This window comes from Protopterus annectens, chromosome 8.part0 (genome assembly GCF_019279795.1).
Source record: "Protopterus annectens isolate FY-2018-M chromosome 8.part0, PAN1.0, whole genome shotgun sequence".
NCBI classification, from domain to species: Eukaryota; Metazoa; Chordata; order Ceratodontiformes; family Protopteridae; genus Protopterus; species Protopterus annectens.
The window spans coordinates 666791882-666813354 of NC_056741.1; the positions used below are offsets into that span (position 1 = coordinate 666791882).

The 21473-nt window shown below is 39.7% G+C and overlaps 1 protein-coding gene across 1 annotated transcript in view; it reads left to right on the plus strand.

The window, feature by feature from the left end:
- LOC122808040 (Ig heavy chain Mem5-like) overlaps positions 1-21473 on the plus strand; it is a 176160-nt gene that overhangs the window by 4934 nt on the left and 149753 nt on the right. The gene's annotated exons all lie outside the window — the stretch shown is intronic.

Sequence of the window (21473 nt, forward strand, 5' to 3'; positions counted from 1 at the left end):
CAAGCATCTGAAGGAGATGGCATGGGAAGAATGGACATATCCACCTTAGAAGTCTGTGATGGGTTCTCATAGGACTGGGTGAATGCTTGCAATAGTACTCATTTCACCTACTTGGAATAGCATGAATGCCAGAATACATACAGTATTTCAAAGCAATTGCTAGGCTCTAGACTGCATGTGACAAACTGTCTCACTCGCTAACCCCACAACTCACATCTGAGGGACTAAACTAAATAGGCAGTCACCCAAATCAGGAAGTGAATGGCTGATAGTGGTCTCACTCAGTCCAAGAATGAATGGGCCTGGCTGTCACCTCATTAAGAGGAAAAATGGGTTTAATGAGGGAGGTAAGGGAGCCCTTGTGCAGGACAGACTGACAGAGGAGTGGGTAAGAAATGCACACATGTATTTAACTACCCTTTTCCCCTTACAGCAGATATCACATTTTACACCACACATTTCAGGACACCACTGTTTCGTTGTTTTACATATTGATGTCAAAACACTATGTCATTATTTCCTACTAAAGACTGCAGAGAATTAATTTTAGTAAACATGATTATATTACAATAGTAGTAAGAGGATACATATATCAGATTTAACCATCATACTTGTTGTTGCTGCAAGAAAGAATACATAACATGAAACATTTATATGCTAACCCACTGGTATAGAAGGTCATTTCCATCTGTGATCTTTGAGACTGATGTTTATTTAATATCCTTTATGTCGGACACTTACTCCAAGGAGACATATGGGGGTCCATTAATGTCCCTGCTAGAAGAATATGCAAGGAGTGGAAGTAAATCAAACTTAAAAAGTTACATACCTACTGTCTTCCTCATTTTGCATAGCATTATTTCTTCATCACCTTGAGCCTCACATTGAAGGCCTGTAGCAAAACTATACATTTGCAACTAAATGGACAATGGGAAAGACAAATTAGTGGACATGCATGTGTTAGTATGCATGGGCAGTAGAAAACTAGTGGATGTACACGTGGCACTATGTGGTGACAGTGGCACACTAGTGGACACACACGTGGCACCATGATTTTTTAACTCTCAATATTACTGGCTGATAAGTACCATTGAAACAGTTGGTTATTTTAGATTTTAACCCCCAAAAACACCCTGCTGTTACAGTAAATCTGAAATAGGATCACACCTTTCATATTTTTCTAACCAGAGAGATTGGAAATTAAAGGATAACACATTAAGTTACTGGAAGAGGCAAGACAGAGCAGAAGTCAACAAAGGCAAATAAAAAGTGAACAAACTTTAACATTAAAAATTAACCGTGTACGTTAGAAGCATCTAAATGAAAGTTATGCAACAATGTTCATCTCAATTGTAATTTTAAACATTACAACTTATACATTGTTCTCTAAATTGTTAGATAAGAAAAACATAAATGTGCAACAATGTGTTATGTTGAGGTTAACACAACCTTAAACAGGTAACACTCATGGGGATGTCATACATATAGCTATAACTTGCAGCTGCATTCTGGAAATTAAAAGTATAACATGGGAGAATATCTTCTTAACATTAGTCATTTATCTTATCTCTGAAAGATGCAACCACTTCTGCTATATGGAAGTCTGCTTAAATATGACCGTTTTGCAAATTCAGCAGGTACTGCCATAAAAGTTTGTAAGGGACATCCAAATTTCTTGTATGATACCAAGCTTCTCTGGAACACACTCTTTCATCAGAAAAATCTATGCATAATGTTTTAGAAATGTCACTTTACCATTTCAAAATTATCAAATAAAACCTTTCTCCAAGTAATAACAAGGTTTGAAGTGATTATAAAAATAAGTTGCTGGGAATGTGTGGTGTGCAGTCACCCATGTGGTATAAAGAACTTAATTTGGGAGAACTATCCTATTGTTATTTTTTTAATTACAGTTTTATGCCTTCATTGTAAAATTGTCACTGTTTTATAGCCAGTATATTTGGTGTAGTACATCCTACATGAGTATACTTGATTGGTGGTTGTTATCTGAAATATTTAGTGTATTTTAAGCAATTTAGGAACAAACAGTTGTTGTTGTGTCTTTCGGCTTTTCCCGGTTAGGGGTCGCCACAGCGGAACTCTTGTCCACTAATGATTGGCAGTAGATTTTTACATGCCGAGTTGCCGGCCCTGATGCACAACTTTCAACAAAGGTACGCCCATTCACGCATGTCTCCACACAGAAGATGCTCTAGCTGAGAATCGAACAGGACAGCATCTTACTCTAAGGTGACAACGCTACTGCAGCACCACCACCGCATTCTTCAGGCATCAAAACTGATAAACAAAGTTCTTGTTATAAAAGAATAAAAGAAAAAGCAGTTCGCACACACCAGGAAACAGCTCACAGTTAATTTATTTCAGTAACATTCCACACAAGCGCTTTCACCATGACACAATGCAGGGCTTTATCCTCACTTGATAAAGCCCTGCATTGTGTCAGGGCAAAAGTGCTTGTTTGGAATTTTACTGTAAAAAATTAACTGTGAGCTGTTTCCCAGTGTGCCCGAACCGCTTTTTCTTTTATTGGCTACCATTAGCGGTTATTTTCTGCTGTTTTTGTGCTTTAAAGATCTTGTTACACACATTTGGTTATTATATCTCACTATCAGGCTCTCCAATGTACTGCAGTATAGTATTCCTACCCATAACCCCATATACAGCAAACGTTTTTGTGCCACATGGATCAAATACAGTGTTCAGTTCTGAATCATTCATATGTAATATCATTTAAGTAGTTGCCTGTTTGCTAGTAACAAAACTTTACTGGGCTTATGACCATTTTCCAGATATCTTCATTCATAGTGTATTAATAGAAGTTTCTCTACAGTCTCAAGTTTTCTTTAAAGAAACACTAATATGAGTTATGTATAGAAGTTTGGCTGAACTTCCAAGTGAATATGATGTGAATCTTCAAAATTCTGTCCACAGGCAGGGAACTAAGGGGTCTAAACTGTGCCAAAGATGAAGCAATGAAAACAGTAATTGCTAGACAGAGTAGGACTGCTTCACTTTGGTTGTTTAAAAAATGAATCAAGTTTTCGTATTAAATCCTTCTGAGAAAAACCTGTTGAACTTAACATACAGCCTTCCAAGAGAATTTTTCTTCCTAACTTATAATTTATCAGAGATTGCTGCTATTTATATTTAATACAATAGTCATTTCATAATCTCAAAAAATTATGTATAGCTTCATAAAACAAATTAACAGCATGTGAATTTCCTTTTTGATAAGTAAACTAGTATTTGATTTAGCAGACCATCATACATACCCAGATATTGTAAAACATTCTTTTACTTTACTAAGTGTTTTTGAAACTTGCTCACAATGCACACCCTTTACAACACAAATTGATATCAGAGTGTAGTTAAGGAAGACTGTTGAATGCATCTCAGTTTCTCCTTACCAGAGATTACACTGACACCAGCTACATTCGGATTCACTAGAGAATGTTGAGTTTCTGCAAACTCGAATTTCATATGGTCGATACCGTATGATCGAGTTTTCAGAAACTCAACATTAAAAAACAAATCACAAAAAAAAAAGTCACAGACATTGTTTATGCAGGGGACAAGCCCCCCTGCACCCCCCCATGTGGGGGGGCTGTACCCCCCACACCCCCCTACTTAACTATACCAACTCAGAGATCGCACTACAGTGGGGAAAGGGAAATCTCCCATTCTGTGCTGTATGCAGAAATGCAGAACAGGAGATTTCCCATTTCCTTGCTACAGTCCAATCATGGACATAACATATTCAGGTAGGAAAGGTACAGGTGGTCTTTCCCCATACAAAAACGATCTTTATTACTGTTTTTTTTTTTTTTTTATTATTATTTCTTCTTCAATGTCGAGTTTCTGAAAACTCAATCATATGGTCTCGACCATATGAAATTCGAGTTTTCAGAGACTCAGCATTCTCTAGTGCTCCTGCTACATTCACATATATTTTTATGCAAATAGTATCCTTCTATATCTCTGCATGACGTTTACTTAGTAGTGAGTATTGTGCTAAGTAAAAATGTTCATGTTGACTCTTACCTGTATATGTGAAGTGAAAGTGTAACGTGCTTCCATAGTTTATATTTAAGCAGTTTAGTATCAGAGGCAGAACAAATATTCTCTGAATTTGTACAATGCAAATGGCAAAATAAATGTATTTTTAATAACAAGTGTGAACGCTTTTGAGCTTCTAGATGCCTAAATGAAAAAAAAAATGTCTGCATTCCTTATTATCAATAAAATTATCGAATACATTTCATAAAACAGAGAGACGTGTATTGTTCACTCATTTGTGGTGGTTCACATCACAGGTTCATAGGAGATTACTAGGCTAATGGCCCTTACAAGCTTAGCAAGTATAACTTGATTTCACACAGTATATGGCCCCTGGGGCAAGAACATGTCATGGATTTGTGCCTATCCTTTGAGTAACTTACTGATTGCCCCTTTCCATAAGGGAAATAGGCACTAGCCCAATTATGAATTTGTGATTCCTCTTCCAGTGATCCAAATTGCATTTGAAGAGGGCCAGGGAAGGGCTCCCTCAATACAAATAGGAAGCCTGTTCCAAAGAAAGGAGCAATTTCTGAGGTATATATCTGTCTATCCAGCATGTTTTGTTGAGTCACTGAAAAAGGACAGATGTCTAGATCGGGTGACCTTATACTGTGTGACTTCTGGATGTGTAGCAGTACCATCAGGGGCGGATTTGTGAGTGGCTTGTAGGTCATTTATAGGTCAACCCTTAATAGTCAGTAGGAGGCAGAGTAAAGGGATAGGACTTTATGTCTATCCACATAGAACATATTGTTTAGACCTTGTATTTTCTTTGTGAGGAGCCTCTGTGTTCACTCTGGCTGCAGTAAGTGTCTAGTCAAGTACATGCCAAATGGCATATTGTACTTGATTATTGTCTAATGAGGGCTGAGTACAATGGGACTATAATTTCCTTGGATCTGAATACCATATCTTAAGTTATGCCACAAAGAAGGACTTCCTCATCATTGTGCACACATGGCAGTCAAAGTTCAGGCTACTATCTACCTGTGTACCTAGATCTCTCACCTCTGAGTCTACTGTTAGAGTTGTGCTTTTGATGTTGTAATTTGCAGGGATATTTGACTTCTCAAAGGATATAATAATGCATTTCTTCACATTTAGTTTTAGGCCATGGTTCTGGCACTAATCATTTGACTGATCTAGACGTTCCTAAAGGATATCTACATTGTTGGGTGATTTAAAGATTTCCGAAGCTTGCAGTTGTCTGCAAACATTGTCATCCAGATCCAGCCAGAATAGCCTTTCACTTCAGAGAAGTATATTCCAAACCGGAGGTGGCCTCAGCACTGAGCCCTGTGGCACATCACTAGTAACTGGCCTGTTGCTAGATCTGGATTCATCCACTTTAACCACGTCTCCTGTCTGTGAGCCAATTGGCTGTCCATCTGGTGACATAGGGATTTATGCCCAGTTTTGCAAATTTATTTATAATACCTGAGTGGGGAATTATGTCAAATGCCTTGGCCAGGTCAAATTAGTTGGTATATACAGCTTTACCCTCATCCATAGACTTACAGACTTTCTCAAAGAAATCCACCAGATTCAGTAGGCATGATTTACCCTTGACAAAACCAAATTGGGTTGAGTCCAGTGTTTGGTGGTTTCCTATGTTATTTATCAGGAACATGATTATTTTTTCCATGGCCTTACATATACGACTAGTCAGACGTATGGATCTGTAATTTCTGGGATCAGCAGATGGTTTCCCTTTATACAGAGGGATGACTGTTGCTGTCCTCCACTCTGCTGGGACAAAGACAGTCCACAGGCTGTGGTTAAACAGAGATCCTAATGGGCCTGATAAGTACTGGTTTAAGCTGTTCAATAGGCAACCTGGTATATCATCAGGCCCCATTGAAGCTGTTTTTTTAGATATAGTGAGTGCCGTGGCAACCTGTTCTTTGGTGATAATTGGTGGTGGGGTGTTAGAGGGTATTTCTTGGAGATAAACGGGATGAAGGGGAGGTGAAATTTCAGCTGGATTTGTTGGCCAACAGATTTGCTATATCATCCGGATGAGTCTAGCTGATGCCATGTACAACTAATTCTGAACATTGTTGGGTGCAGCTTTTATGAATGTAGGCATAACTGAAAAACACCTTATGGTTATCCTTTGCTTTTGAGGCTAGTTTTACTTCAAAGTCTGCTTTCAGAGATTTGACTAGTTCCCTGGCTCACTTGATTAGACTAATGATGGACTTTTTGCTCTGTTGTGCACATTCTCTTTTACTTCACAACAAGATTTTCTTTCTTTTGTTGTACAACCTATTAATACCAGGGTTCTACCAGGGTGGTTTATTTTTGCTGTTTGACCTGGGATTATTTTGGTCTAGTGCTGCTGTTTTTGTTGTGAAAGTCATAAATAAATAACAGTAAAAATTTACCTTATATGCCTTCAATCAGGAACAACACTTCAGGATATGTAAACAGAATTTTTTATTTACAGCCCTGGGAGACAATCTTCATAGCGGTTGGTAAATCAGTCTCTCTGAAGAGAGAAAAGCCACATCTTTTATACACCAAACCATCCATGCAAACCTTTACATTTACAATAACTGTAATAAATCAAAGACTTTGCAAATGTTCTCATCCCTCGTGATTTTCACCTCAGATTTCACGTGAACACCTTCCTATACATGACCCACTTGCATTCAAGGGGTCTTGTTTTCTGCACTTGGATGTTTCAAACCTTCCCTAGCAACAATGCACTCCCAGCCTGGAGGAGTCAGGTTAACAAATCCCTTTTACAGTAGCTACATGCCTCTGCTCATACAACATTTACCTTTTTCTTGTTACATATTAAAAGAATGCAGTTAAAACACAACTGTAACTTTAGCTTATGAAGATGTATTTTTCCACAGCCCTGCATACAAATTATATTTGCTTTTTTTAAACAATCAGATTATAGCATCATTAATGAAACTGAAATTAATATACATTTTAATAAGCTGAGCTTATCCCATAACACTATGCGGTTGTTTATATGGTTGTACAGGGCTTTTGTGTATGATTCTACATAGGTTTCTGTGTTTTCTAGATTTGAGGGAGCTTAGAAACTAGCTATGCTGTCCCATAATAGGAGGTAATTTACTTTAGAGAAGATCTTAAAGGTTTTGGGGTTAGGTGTGGGGAATAATTTTGCATTTATTTGAAGGGAGACCACTTTCTGATCTTACCAGTGAGGGCATCACATTAGAGCAGGTGCACTGTCCCATATTTTTGAGTACCAGATCTATGATAGTTTTCCCCATAGTGGGTGGTGACAGACTTGCTGCTCCAGGGCATTGGAATTTGCATAGTCGATAAATCTTTCTGCCTGCATGTTAATGGTCATGTATGCCTTCCAATTAATGCAGGGGTAGTTAAAATCATCCATGAATGTGGTACTGGGCTGGATGGTCAGTGATTCTAGTAACTTCAGGTATGATGTATGGGTTTCCTGGATCATGATGGGAGGCCTGTAGCTAGCAAGAATATGGTAACAGATTTTCCCCATGGTTAGTTGGACATGGAGTAGCTCAAGGATATCATATTGTTTGATAAGCCTTGAGGTGTGCTCATCCTTTATGCAGACAGATACACCTCCACCTTTTGTTCTTTCATTTTCAGTGTGTGACTGGAACGTATGAAAGGCATTATAACCATGTACTACCAGAGTGCTTTTCATGGCTTCAAATCATGTTTCAGCAACTCCACAGATATCAGCATTCTCCAGGATGAAGAGGGCTTCCAAGGAGTGCAGTTTCTTGATGAGACTCCTAACATTTAGCAGCAACACCCTTAGCTTATCCTGAGTAGTTTCTGTTATGTTGGAAGGTTTGACTAATTGGCAATTCTTAAAAAGGCACTATAGGGATGGATAATATTTTGACTGGTAACTGAAAGCCTAGAGGTGACAGGTAAAGACCATCCCTGGCAAAGCAGCATGGCCTGTCAACCATTTCTTTTCAGGCTAACAAGTATTGGACCCATTTGGAAAGAAGCCAGTATCTAAGTCAATTTTTGAAGTTGATCATTTTCTGCTGGTATTGTGGCATCATCATTGGAGATGGCAGAATGCTACTCAATGCAAGGCTTATGCCTGCCTGTGACACATATTCCAAGAGCTCAATCATGTCTCTATTCATATAGTCCAAGGAAGTATGTCTCAGGTCATTTATAGCTACATGGACTGTGACTGAGTTATACTGGTACTTAGGGGTAAGTGACCTGATTGTTTGTGTGATCTGGTGAATCCTGGCCCCTGACAGGCAAGTAACTGCAACCTTCCCTTTATCCAGCCTGGTAAGAGGGACATCAGTGTGTCTCACAATGCAGTCTCCTATGACCAGAATACTAGGTTGTGAAGTGTTTTGCCTTATGGACTTGGTAGCTGAAACACAATGAGATGCGCCTTTATGTATTGTGATGGGAAATTTCTTGTTAGTGCACATGTTGAGTTTCAGAGGACTGCATCTGAGATGCCTTTGAGGTCTAGGTAAGTTACATGTGAGCAACTCCACATATGTGGGTCTAGGTCTGGTCCTTTGTGGGTGCAGTGAGTGAAGTGTGTGAGCCGCTGACAGCCTGTTTGTGTTTTTTGTGTCTGCTTGTGAGAGTCTAGCCTTCAGTGTCAATGTGTAACTACATCTCTCGCATGCTGTATTTGTCTAGTCAAAAATGAAGTGGTTGTCAGTGTACATAAGGCAATTGTTACATTGCCTTAGGATGCCCATGTCCACCAAGTTGGATGCAGCGATAGCAGGAAAGTGCCTGTTCATGGCTACAGGTCCTAATGTGTACTTTCAAGGGATCATAATGGATGGTGTTTGTAACTGGAAAAGGGAAGGGAGCTTACTTGATGTAATCTATAGCTAACCTAACCACTGATGCTGCCCAGCACTCAAACAGATGCTGCCTGAGCAACAATAGTCCAGAGTTTTATAATATGGTAAGGTAGACCTAAAATAGTCCTAATTAAATGTGTTAATGCTGCCCACCACAAAACCTATTTACCCCATGAGTTACAAGGTACTGAGATAAAGTTCTGAGTTATTTTTTTATAGGAAAATGTCATCTTCTGGTGATTGTGTGTATCTAAGGCACCAGTAACCACTGCTGAGCAAAGAGCAGCTTCTTACAAACATGAGGTTTATATACCGTCAGACAAAAAAGCAGGTTTTTACACTAATATGCCCTAAGGCCAAACAGGTAAGGACACAATGAGCTTTCCACCAGCAATTCCCAGACAGGTAAAGACAGCCCTCTCCTGCACACAAGAGTGCATATTTTGACCCTCTTAATGTAAAATGACTGGTTTGGAGCCCAAGTGTTAAAGAAACCTCAAACAAATGCCTAATACTAAGAAACACTAGATATAATGTATTTCAGTTCAGAACAGAAGCATTTGAAGCAGTTTGACAATGCAACTTTAAACTTTAAAGAAGTGCAAAAAACAATAAATAGCACAGTAAACTTTCACAGTATAATGAAACTGAGCAATGTTTTTAGACGTTTGCATCTGTACAGGGCACTGGCACAGCGAGCAACTCTGTGCATATGTGTCAAATTAATTTATACCAGCACCGGAACTACAAAAATCTGACTACTGAGCCTGCTGGTCCCTAAAATGACTATACTTAAAGAATTTTGCACACTTTCTAACTCAGATAGAACAGGTAAGTACCTACTGCCACTACATAAATAATCCCAGTCCCCCTAATGTAAAAGCATAGTAAAAGTATGTTTGGAATGAAATGCTACCACAAACAAACTAAGTAAGTCAAGATAACAGCAGTGTGCTTTAAACAGTTTATAAAAGTGCCATTATTTGACAAAAATACTTTGCTTTGTAGAAATGATGCCATAGCCACTCAATTGGCCAGAATTTATAAAGGTACAAAAAACAAGGTAAGCTGATTAACAAGACCTCCAGCCAATAAAGAATGCATGCAGGAATTTCTAGTGAATCACCCCAACCTGTACAGACCAGGCTACCACCCACTGCCACTAGATGGAAACATCACTGTAAAAACACAGAAAAGAGCTTGCAAGACTGTACAAATACACTATTTTATCTAACAGCTAGCTAGATAATGAATTCAGAGCAAGTAAATCAGTAGAACTGACAAGAAATGCACTTTTTTCAAAATAGGCACAAGGAAAGTCTAATAAATAATTAAAAATATGTCACTCGTCTGTCTAATATAGAAGACAAGCAGACGGAGTATTTCATTTAGATGCTTTAATACATAGAAATACATCAGGATGGATAGCAGCATCATAAAATACGAACAAAACTGGTTAACAGACAGACCTGCAATCATGCTTATATCTCAGCAGCTAACTACAGAATGACAGTCAGACTTGCACATGTTCACTATTTATATACTTGTGCATGTCCTTGGATAACTTTTTAAAGGTACATACACATCTACATCCTCCCTCTTAAAAAGATTGCCCTTTTGTAAAAACAACATTGGAGTTAGTCATGCATTACTATAGACATTAGAAACAAAACACAATGTTCATTTCCAAGTTGCTTCATATCTGTTACATGATTAGAGATATGACCATATCTCGTAACATAACAGTCTGGACCAAATTTAACAACAGGGACAGTCTTTGGTGAACAGATCACATCAGGAACTTTTGGATTAATCACAGGAATGGGAATGTCATCTGGAGCTTCCTCTGGAATTGGAACAGCTCACTCTGTGATAAAGAATCTTTTTCACAGGCTATGTGCTGTGGTGTAGGCTCAGACACCAGTGTCAAATATTTCCAATTCTGCCTAAAGTCTGCTCCTTGTGATTCCGCAATGTACAATCTTGGCTCTGGGCAAATACTCTTCATGACACCAAGCCAAACGTTTACAATATTGCCACTTCTCCTTCTCGTAATGGATTGAACAGTTCACTGGTCTTATTGTAATAGGACTTCTGGGTTAAAAGCTTCTTCAACAGATTGGTTTTCACTGACCTGTTGTTCTTGACACTTAGAATCAACAATTCACTGCTGATTGGTAATGTGGTTCTGGTTTGTCTTGACAGAAGTCTCTGAGCAGGTGAACCAAGATGTTTATCACAAGGAACATTTTTGAGATTCAAGAGATTCAGGAAAACATCACTATTATCTCGTTTTGACTTCTTAACTGTTTTTCACTTTGAACTGCATGTTCTGCCAAACCATTTGACTGCGGATAATCAGGGCTATTTGTGACATGAGTAAAGTCCCATTCTTTAGGAAATCTTTTGAACTGTTGGCTTGTAAATTGAGTGCCACTGTCAGAAATAACTTTGTGCTGACTACAATGTACTGCAAAATGACACTTCATCTTAGTAATGACTGTACTGGATGCTAGGTTAGGAAGTAGGTCAATCTTGAACCAATTTGAGTAAGAGTCTACTGACACCAAATAATGATGACCATTCCACTCGAAGATGTCAGTACTGTTGACCAAGGTAGTTCTGGAATCTGGTTTAGCTGAAGTGATTCCTTCTGTTGATGTGGCTTTGCACTATTACACACTGAACAAGATGAAAGTGCTGTCTCAATGTCTTGTGACATAGAAGGCCAGAATACTAGTCCTTTTTTCCTTCTTTTGGTAGAATTGGTTCCTGGGTGACCACAGTGCAAGATAGTAATGTACTCTTGTTGCAAGGACTTTGGATCAATTACTTTTGGACCTTTCCTAATGATATCTTTGTCAGACAAAATCTCATCTCTGTATGGAAAATAAGGTTGCACTTCTTGAAGTAAACTAGATTGCTTTGAGGGCCATCCTTAATTGATAAACTGGCTGAGCCTTTGTAAAACTGGATCTGTAGCTGTATGATCTCTCAACTCATCAAGACATGTAGAAGAAAATGTTCTCACTTCCATGACTTCAAAATCAAGGTTTCCATTCTCATGCTGTTGTGTGGTGTTTCTTGGTGATCTGAATAATGTATCAGCAAGATAAAGAAGTTTGCATTTCTTGTAGACAAGATTGAAATTATACTTTTACAATCTCAGCATCATACATTGCAATCTGGCTGGAGCCAAGTCTCAAGATAGTGACTAGAGGTTGTTGGTCTGTTTCAATCTGGCTAGGTCTATCATAAACATAATCATGGAACCTCGAACATGTAAACACAATTGCCAAAAGCTCTTTCTCGATCTGGGCATACTGCATTTCAGCTTGGGTGAGAATTCTCGATGCATAGGCAACAGATTGATCCTCTTGCAGAATGACTGCACTAAGACCAAATTTCGAAGCCTCACAGGAAAGTGTCACTGGTTTGTGAATATCATAGTATGTGAGATTTAGTGGATTAGCAATTCTATGTTTCAGGACTTCAAATGCTCTTTTCTTTTGCTGTAACCAAGACCAGGATACATCTTTATGTCCCAGCTGTCTAAGCACTGCTGAAAGATTGCTCAAGTCTGGAATAAACTTGCTAGGTAGTTGACAATAGCAAGAAAATGTTGCAGGGCTTGAACATTGTCTGCAGCTGACATTTTGAGAATGGCTATTTGCTTTAAAGGGTCTGGTCATAGGCCTGTATTGGTAAATAAATGACCAACATAAGTAACATCTGGAAGCCTGAATTTGTATTTCCATGGACTGAGCTTAAGATTCACTTGACATGACCTTTCTAGAACTTTTCTGAGGTTTTTCTCATGTTCTGCTTCACCATGACCACCTACCAGCATGTTGTCTACGATAATAGCACAATGATACCCAGAATACATTTGTTCCATTGCACATCGAAAGACTTCACTTACACAATTTATCCCAAATGGCATTCTCAAAAATCTGTACTTGCCAAATGGAGTACTGGAATGTAGTGAAAAATGAGGATTTTTTTGTCAACCTGAATTTGCCAAAATGACTCTTTGCATCTAAGACAGAAAAAACAGTGGCATTTAGCATCAAGGCTGCGACTTCTTTTACTGTGCACACTGGATGATGAGGTAATTTTAGCACTTTGTTCAAATCACATGGATCAATACATATTCTGATGTCATCTGAGCTTTTCTTATGAGCTACCACAATGGAAGATACCCACTCAGCTGGAGCTGCAACTGGACAGATCACACCTTGTTGCACCATCTTATCTAACTTGGCCTTGACTCTGTCCTGCATGGCTATTGGATCTTTATGTGCTGGCCTGATAACTGTACTGACCTCTGAGTCTATGGAGTACACAAGTGGAAGTTTGCCTCGTTTGTCTTTGAAAAGATCAGCATAGGTAGAAAAAATGTATTGGGCAAAATTAGAGAAGTCGTCTTTTAAGCTAACTTGGTGGACTTCCTTGTTAAATGAAAGCAGTCCCATTTTCAAACTGTCTCTGAGCCCTAATAATGACTGGATGTGCCTCTTGATCATGGAAATAACAAGTCATAGCTTCTTCCAGCAGAGTAACATGAAAGCACTACTAAACCTTTGGTTTAAATTTCTTCATCTCCATAAGAAACAACACACCTTGCCAAGTCAAGCCTTTCACCACTACATACTCTAACAAATGTTTCTGCTGGCAATAACAGTGCACTTGGAACCTGTGTTGACTTTGAGCTCTATGGGTTTGCCATTTATCTGAACAGTACAAAATACTTCATTCTTTGCCCTTAAATCTAATGCATTAACTGTTTCATGAAGCACTGACACACCATCAACATAAAGAGTAGCATCCATCTCTACTTCATAACTTTCAAATTGATCAACTTGTTTCTTAAAATGCTCCCTTTTAACAAAGGATGTGGGCTATTTGATTTACAAAAACTTTTGAAATTATTCCATTTATTGCATTTGTGGCATTGTTGACCAAAAACTAAACATTTTCCCTTTTAGATTCATGACTTCCACCACAATTATGGCAGTTGGCAAAGAAACTAGGTTGAGGCCCATGCTTTCAGTTTGCTGACTCACTCTTATGTTTCACTGAGACTGTGTGAACTCTGGAACTTGCTGGAATGTTCTGGGGTTTACCAGTGAGTACTGCAGGGTTACAGTTATTGCCATGTGCTTGGGCCTGTTTCTTTTAACTACATGCTGCATACTATCAACATGAGCTTTATCACTGTGCCTTCTAGAGCTGTTTTCATTTGTAAGGATATCTGTGTGATTTTCTGTGAGCTCATTTATCTGACAAAACACAATGGCCTTATTCAAAGTTAAAGCGCTGTCACAAAGCAAAATCTTTCCCATTACATCATCTTTAATATCATACATGAGTCTATCTTTTATCATCTCATCCCTTAAATCACCAAATCTGCACATTTTAGCCTTGATTCTCAAGTCAGTTATACATCCTTCAAAATACTAACCAGGCTTTTGATCCCTTTTGTAAAATAAGTGCCTTTCCATTGTAACATTTTTCTGAGGGTTACACATTTCTCTAAATTTACATTTTAAGCACTCTGGGTCCTCCCTTGACTCAACTGGTACAACAATATGATGGCTTTCCCACTTTCCTGGATAGATAGCAGGTGCATGCAGAAATGAACTGCCTTTCTATAGCTTCTCATCCAGCTAAATTAAGCATAATAAATGCCTTTGTATGGTCATCTTTATCAGAAAATGCAGCCTGTATGAAAATGTTGTACTCTTACTCAAACACTCTCCAGTTCTCAGCAATATTACTGTCAAACACAAGTGTACTGGGTTTTCAAAATCCATTTGCCATGTCCATAAAGTATGTACAAACACACTGAAATATGGCCGTTGTAATTATGTATAAACAAACTGTTCTGTGAGCTTGTAATAGCATTCAAATGCACAATAAACTCTTAGAAATCCTGTACTTTGTGAAATATTTTGCTATAAGAGAGGGTGTTGGTATCACTTCTTTGTTATCTGATATTTAATAGCCTAGAGGGATTCCTCTGTATTTTAAGTGCTACCTACAAAGTCTGAGAAATCATTTTATGCTCAACTCCTGAGTGACTTGCTTGGCTACAAACATCTGCATTACAAGCTGACGCTAAGTGAAACTTGCAGTAGTGTATTTTAGTATTCTCTTAAGTATAAACTTGCAGTTTTAAAACTACTGTATTTTTTATTTTTTCTGTTTCCTAATTGTGTGTTTCTGAACAGTGTGCTGTGTGTCTCTCTGCAGTTATTTTGCTATAAGAGGGGGTATCACTTCTTTGTTATCTAATAGTTAATAGCCTAGAGGGATTCCTCTGCACTTTAGGTGCTAGCCACAAAATTTGAGAAATCATTTTATGCTTAACTCCTGAGAGACTTGTTTGGCTACAAACATCTGCATTACAAGCTGAAGCTAAGTGAAACTTGCTGTAGTGAATTTTAGTCTTCTGTTAATTACAAACTTGCACTTTTAAAAATACTGTATTTTCATTTTTTTTCTGTTTCCTAATTGTGTGTTTCTAAACAGTGTGCTGTGTGTCTCTCTGCAGTTAATTCCCCACCCTTTCTCCCTGTTCCTGTGTTGGTATTGGTGTTGGTGGCTCTGGAATTGCCCGCCCCTCCTGTAAGCCTGTATTAGAACACTCCTACTGGGTCCATCTCATTTGCTCACTTAACTGAGGACAGATAGATCATATTCTGAGTCTAGTGTTCACTCTACTTAATACAGAGAGAAGATTTGAAAAGGCCAGCCCACTTAGGTTCTTCCTTCCTCTCTTCTTGCACTTAAAAAAAAATGTTGCACTTTATTCATTTGTTCATTTGCTTTTACTGTATTTGTGTTTCCTCCTTTTTTTTTTTTTTGCTATTCTTAAATGTACTCAATTTTATTTATTCTGCTGCATTTATTACTGCTTGGTTGTAGCCTGATTAAATTGTAACTGCTATTTCAAGTCTTTTGGTTTAAGCACTTGGGCTTTATACAGGCTGTTTTACATTAAGGTTTGTGGTCTGCACTGTTGTGGCAGGACAGGTAGCTTACATCCTTCTAAGCTGGGAATTGCTGATTGAAGGCCCAGTATCTGCTATTCTAAAAGTGTATAGTTCTAGCTTAAGCACTTGGGCTTCAGGACAGTTATTCTACATTAAGAAGGTTTCTGGTCTGCATTCTTGTGGGAGGAGATGCTGGATTCTGCCCTTCTGAGCTGGGAATTTCTGGTCACAAGCTTATTGTGACTGCTTATTTGAACTGTTTCTTTCTGAAATTGGTGCGCCTTGTTGCTGTAGCATAGACCAGATTCAGGCCTGTTGAATCTAGCTTTGTTTGTATAACTTGAGCACTGATCCAGGCCATCTTTTTTTGGAGAAGGTTCCCCTGCACCCAAGTAAGCAGGGGTGTGCATAGGTTCATAGGTTCATACTAGGCTATCTGCCCTAGGGCATTTATAAGCCTAGCCAGAGTGTGTTTGGCTTTCGCCACCCATTTTAAATTAATTTTGCTATGCCTTTTTTTGAGGTTAGTATACCGTGCCTCTGTCTAACAGTGACACAGAAGTGATAGCCGGGGTAAACCTACGATCTCCCATCCACTCATCAAGATTCCTCTTGAAGAGAGTCAATGTGGGACTCTGCCTAACCTGGACTGGGATTTTATTCCAGAGTGAAGGGAGCCTCTGGGTTATGAATCTGTCCCTCCAGCATGTCCTATTTATTTCAGTGCTGAGGTTCAAGTCTCTCGAGCGCGTAGCTCGATGGGATTTGGATTTTCTGAGGTGCAGCATGCTCATTAATTCCGGGTTGGACATGGCTTTATACGTCAGGCACAGATCGCCTCTGAGCAGGCGGTATGCCACTGAGTAGAGATGGAGTTTCTTTAACCAGGCAGCATATGACATCTGTTTGAGCCCTTTGATCCTCTTGGTGAGGTACTTTTGGGGTCTTTCCAGTTGCTGCAGGTGTCTGGTTAAGTACATCCCAAAAGGGGCATTGTACTCAATTATGGGCCTGATGAGGGATGAGTAAAGAGGTACGATGACTTCGCCTGATCTAGATGTGAATCCCATCATGATTAGGTGGGCTATATAAAATGTTTTTCTAACCACTTTGGCCACGTGGTTGTCAAATGAGAGATTGCTTGCAACTTGGGTCCCCAGGTCCCTAATGACTTCTTCTGTACTTAATGGATTACCACCTATGTGGTAATTTGTGGGCACTTTGTTTTTGCCAAAGGGGATGACTATACACTTTTTGGCGTTTAGCTTGAGGCCATGGCTCTGGCACCAGTTGTCTGTTTCTATGAGGCCCTTTTGGAGGATGCTTGTGTCGGCTGGAGAGTTGATTATGGCACCCAGTTTGCAGTCATCTGCGAACTTGGTCAGCCACAGTCCTTCCGTTTTGGCCTGTACCACCGAGAAATATATACCGAACAAGAGAGGTCCCAGGACTGAGCCTTGTGGGACGCCACATGCAACTGGTTTGGAGTCTGACATGGCTCCAGCAATTCTAACCATGTGGGTTCTGTCCTTGAGCCAGTTTGCAACCCATCTAGTGACATAGGGGTTTATATTTAAGCTGGTGAGCTTATCTATAATGCCAGAGTGGGGTATTGTATCAAAGGCTTTTGCGAGGTCCAGGTAGGCTGTGTGGACCACCTTCCCCTCGTCAATGGTCATGGTGACTGTTTTAAAGAAATTGACCAGGTTTAAGAGGCAGGATCTGTCCTTAACAAAGCCAAACTGGGTAGGATACAGTGTCTGTAGGTCCCCAATATCTTTATTTATGAGGTCCATGATGATCCTTTCCATAGCTTTGCAGACCAAGCTAGTCAGGCTTATGAGGCGATAGTTTCCAGGATCCGTTGAGGCACCACCTTTGTGGACAGGGACCACTGTTGCTGTACGCCACTCTTTGGGTACATATCCTGTAGTAAGGCTAAGATTGAACAGTAGTTTTATGTTTGGGTTTAGCTCTTCTTGGAGTTCATGTAGGACGCAGCCCGGGACACCATCTGGTCCCATTGATGCTGTGTTTTTTGCTTTGGAGAGGGCGGCTCTTACCTGCGCATCTGAGATGTCAGGGGGGCAGCACTCTGCAATTAGAACTTGTCTGATTGAAGACTGCTGGAACAGGGCTCAGTTTTGAGCTTTTTTCTGGTTAATTGGGTAACTTGTTTAAATCAGATTTTTTGCTTTCTATTGTTTTATATATATATATATATATATATATATATATATATATATATATATATATATATATATATATATGAAAGAAATTGCACTTTATTCATCTGCTTTTACTGTATTTGTGTTTCTTCCTACTTTATTACTGGGGGCATTGACTACAACTCTGATCTGTGATATATAACAATAAGTATCCTTTTCTGTGCTTTTAAACAGTTTTTTGAGTGTATCTGCATTATTTTCTGAAAAAAAAAATATATATAGATATATATATATATATATATATATATATATATATATATATATCTACTTGTTCCCACCTTTCTAAGCTAGTATAGTCCAGTTGTCAAGTTAGTGCTGAATTCAGGGCTGTGTTACAAATCTCTGTGTTTGCCCATACCTTACTTGGATAGAAGTAGAAGCAGCCTATCTGTCCCTGGAGGAGTGGTTTCAGCCCAAAAATTAATAGTTTTTGCCCATTTTGGGCTAATTTTTATCTCTTTCATTTCTCTGCTATAAATACCATATATGCCTGGTTTTGTGCAACGGGCAACACTGGTTAGCTAGGGTAAAACTATTCCCTGCTCCACAAAGCCTTCTCTTCAATTTTTCCCTTGGAACTAGACTAACTTTCAACTTAAGCATTCAAGCCATGCATTTCTCAGCCTGGCACTTGCTCAAAACTTATAGCAAGCACTTATAAACCCTAGCACTAGACCCTCCTGTACTGTACAGAAGGACAAGGTTCTCTATTCGTCCTTACCAGCCATCCAGTAAAACAGTTCACTGAACCTATCTAGGCATGTCCAAAGGGCAGTTTCAGGTGTACTATCCAGTCCAACTGATGAATCTGGGCATTTTGAGGCAATGTTGCAACTGCCTCGTGTACACAGACAACCCCCTCCTCCTACCACCAAACACTAATACATGAGAGAGATGTAGTTATACAGACAAACTAGAGGCTAAGCTCTCTCAACTCAAGACTGGATCAGACAGTCAAGAGGAGAAGGGAAATACTTGCATCACACCACCAGTCTTACATAGACCCATTAAACCAGCATCCACAAAAAAACACACATGAATACATGGAAAGATACTCGGAGGCTCTAAATAAAAATCTGCAAAACCAACAGAGACCTCCAAAGCAAACATTCAAGAAACCTCCACCCCCCCAACACAAACCATGAAACATATACTTCACAAAACCAGTGCACCATGCAATCCTAGCCCTTAAGGCAAAATAACATACCCAACATACTAGTAACAGATAACTCTGTAGTCAGGCACACTGATGTCCCACTCACTAGACTGAATAAGGAGAAGCTTACTGTTAGCTGCCTGTCGGGTGTCAGGATCCACCACATAACACAAGCACTCAGGTCACTCCAGAACAAGTACAAATATGACTCTGTCATTGTCCATGTTGGTGTGAATGACCTGAGCCGTACCTCCCTGGACTACATGAAAAGAGATATGGAAGAGCTCTATAATCACGTAGCACAGGCCGGTATGACTCTGACCCTGAGTAGCATCCTGCTCTCACCAAGAAAGATACCACTGTATAAAGAAAAAATTCTCAATTTCAACAATTGACTAAGTTTCTGGTATCATTCAAAGGGGATCCAGTGTCTGTCCTGCTGGAATGACATGCTCGACAAGCCACACTACTTCGCTAGAGACGGCTTGCACCTGTCACCCTTAGGCTTTCGAATACTTGCCAAGGCTCTTGCCAGCCCCATAGTGCCTTTTTTAGACAAGGCTCAAAAGATAAACCCACTGCCGTAAACAGCACAAGTAACAAAAAACTGAGGGTAATGCTACTCAATGCCAGAAGTCTAAACCTCAAAATGCACACACTCGAGGCATTCCTCAGTATGGAGAAAATCGATATATGTGCAGTAACAGAAATCTGGTTTAAGGATCCAGAGAGCACCCCAGCACTACCAGGCTACAACTCATACCATACATTTCGGCCACAGAACCCAAACTGAAATACAAAAGGCGGGGGCGTATCCATATTCATCAAGGATACCCACACCTCTAGGTTAGTGGCACAGCTTGATGCTTCAGAGATCATCTATGTGCAAATAGCAATGGGCAAAACTGCAATTCAAATTGTAGCTTGTTACAGATCACCCACCATGTCCCAGGATCCCCATTCCACATTTCTGGAAACACTGGGAAACATAAAGATTCTACCAAACACCCTAATATTGGATGATTTCAATTACCCAAATGTTAACTGGGAGAACGTCTCAAGTACTAACTCCCTTGCCCATCTTTTCCTTGAATTTATAAACTCAAATACCCTGGTTCAACTGGTCAACACTCCCACTAGAGGTGACAACTTATTGGACCTGGTCATCACCAACATGGGCGACTAGTGTTCCACACCAAAGGTCAACCCCTCACTGGTTAGATCTGACCATAAACAAATCACTTTGGATATCCATATTCCCCCGGACAAGAAAGTCTCCGGGAAAAACTTTTCAAAAGCAAACTTCACATTACTTAAGACCAAGGTGGAAAGTTTCAAAGCCCCCATGCTAAAGGATAACACTGTCCAAGCTGCAAAATCCTTTACTAATGCATTCTACGGGCAGCTACGAGAATGCATGGATCATGCCATCCCAAGCAAAACCAAGACTCACTCCTCCAAGAAAAGGAAACCAGTCTGGTGGACTCCTGCCATAAACAAGCTATACAATAGAAGGAGGAAACTAATACAGAAAAGAGTAAAATCTCATGAAGGGAAGACATCCCTGATCAGCATCAGCAACAAACTACGATCCCTCATAAAATCATCCAAGGCGAGCTTTGAAAGAAAAATTGCCAAGGACTCGAAAGATAACCACAAGGCATTCTTTAGCTATGTCAAGAACCTAAGTGGCAATGCTCAGATCTGTTCGGAGTTAGTGCAGAATGGCACAAAATACACTGAACTAACTGATATCGCCAACATCCTGGCCGACAGGTTCAGCGCAAACTTCACCTCCCTCTCACCCCCACAAGGAACCATAACCATACCAGAAGAATGTAGAGTCCCTGAAATCACAAACACTCAGGTTAAAACAGCCCTCTACAAAGCCAAAAACACAGCATCAATGGGACCGGAGGGTGTCCCAAGCTGCGTCCTACACGAGCTGAAAGACGAACTAATGCCTCACCAAAACATACTGTTCAAACTCAGCCTCTCCACAGGCTAAATATCCATAGAGTGGTGCACAGCAATGGTTATTCCACTCCACAAAGGTGAAGCCACAACAGACCCCAGGAACTATCACCCTATAAGCCTGACTAGCTTGGTCTGCAAGGCTATGGAGCGCATCATCATGGAACTCATTAACAAAGACATTGTGAACCTCCAAACACTGGACCCT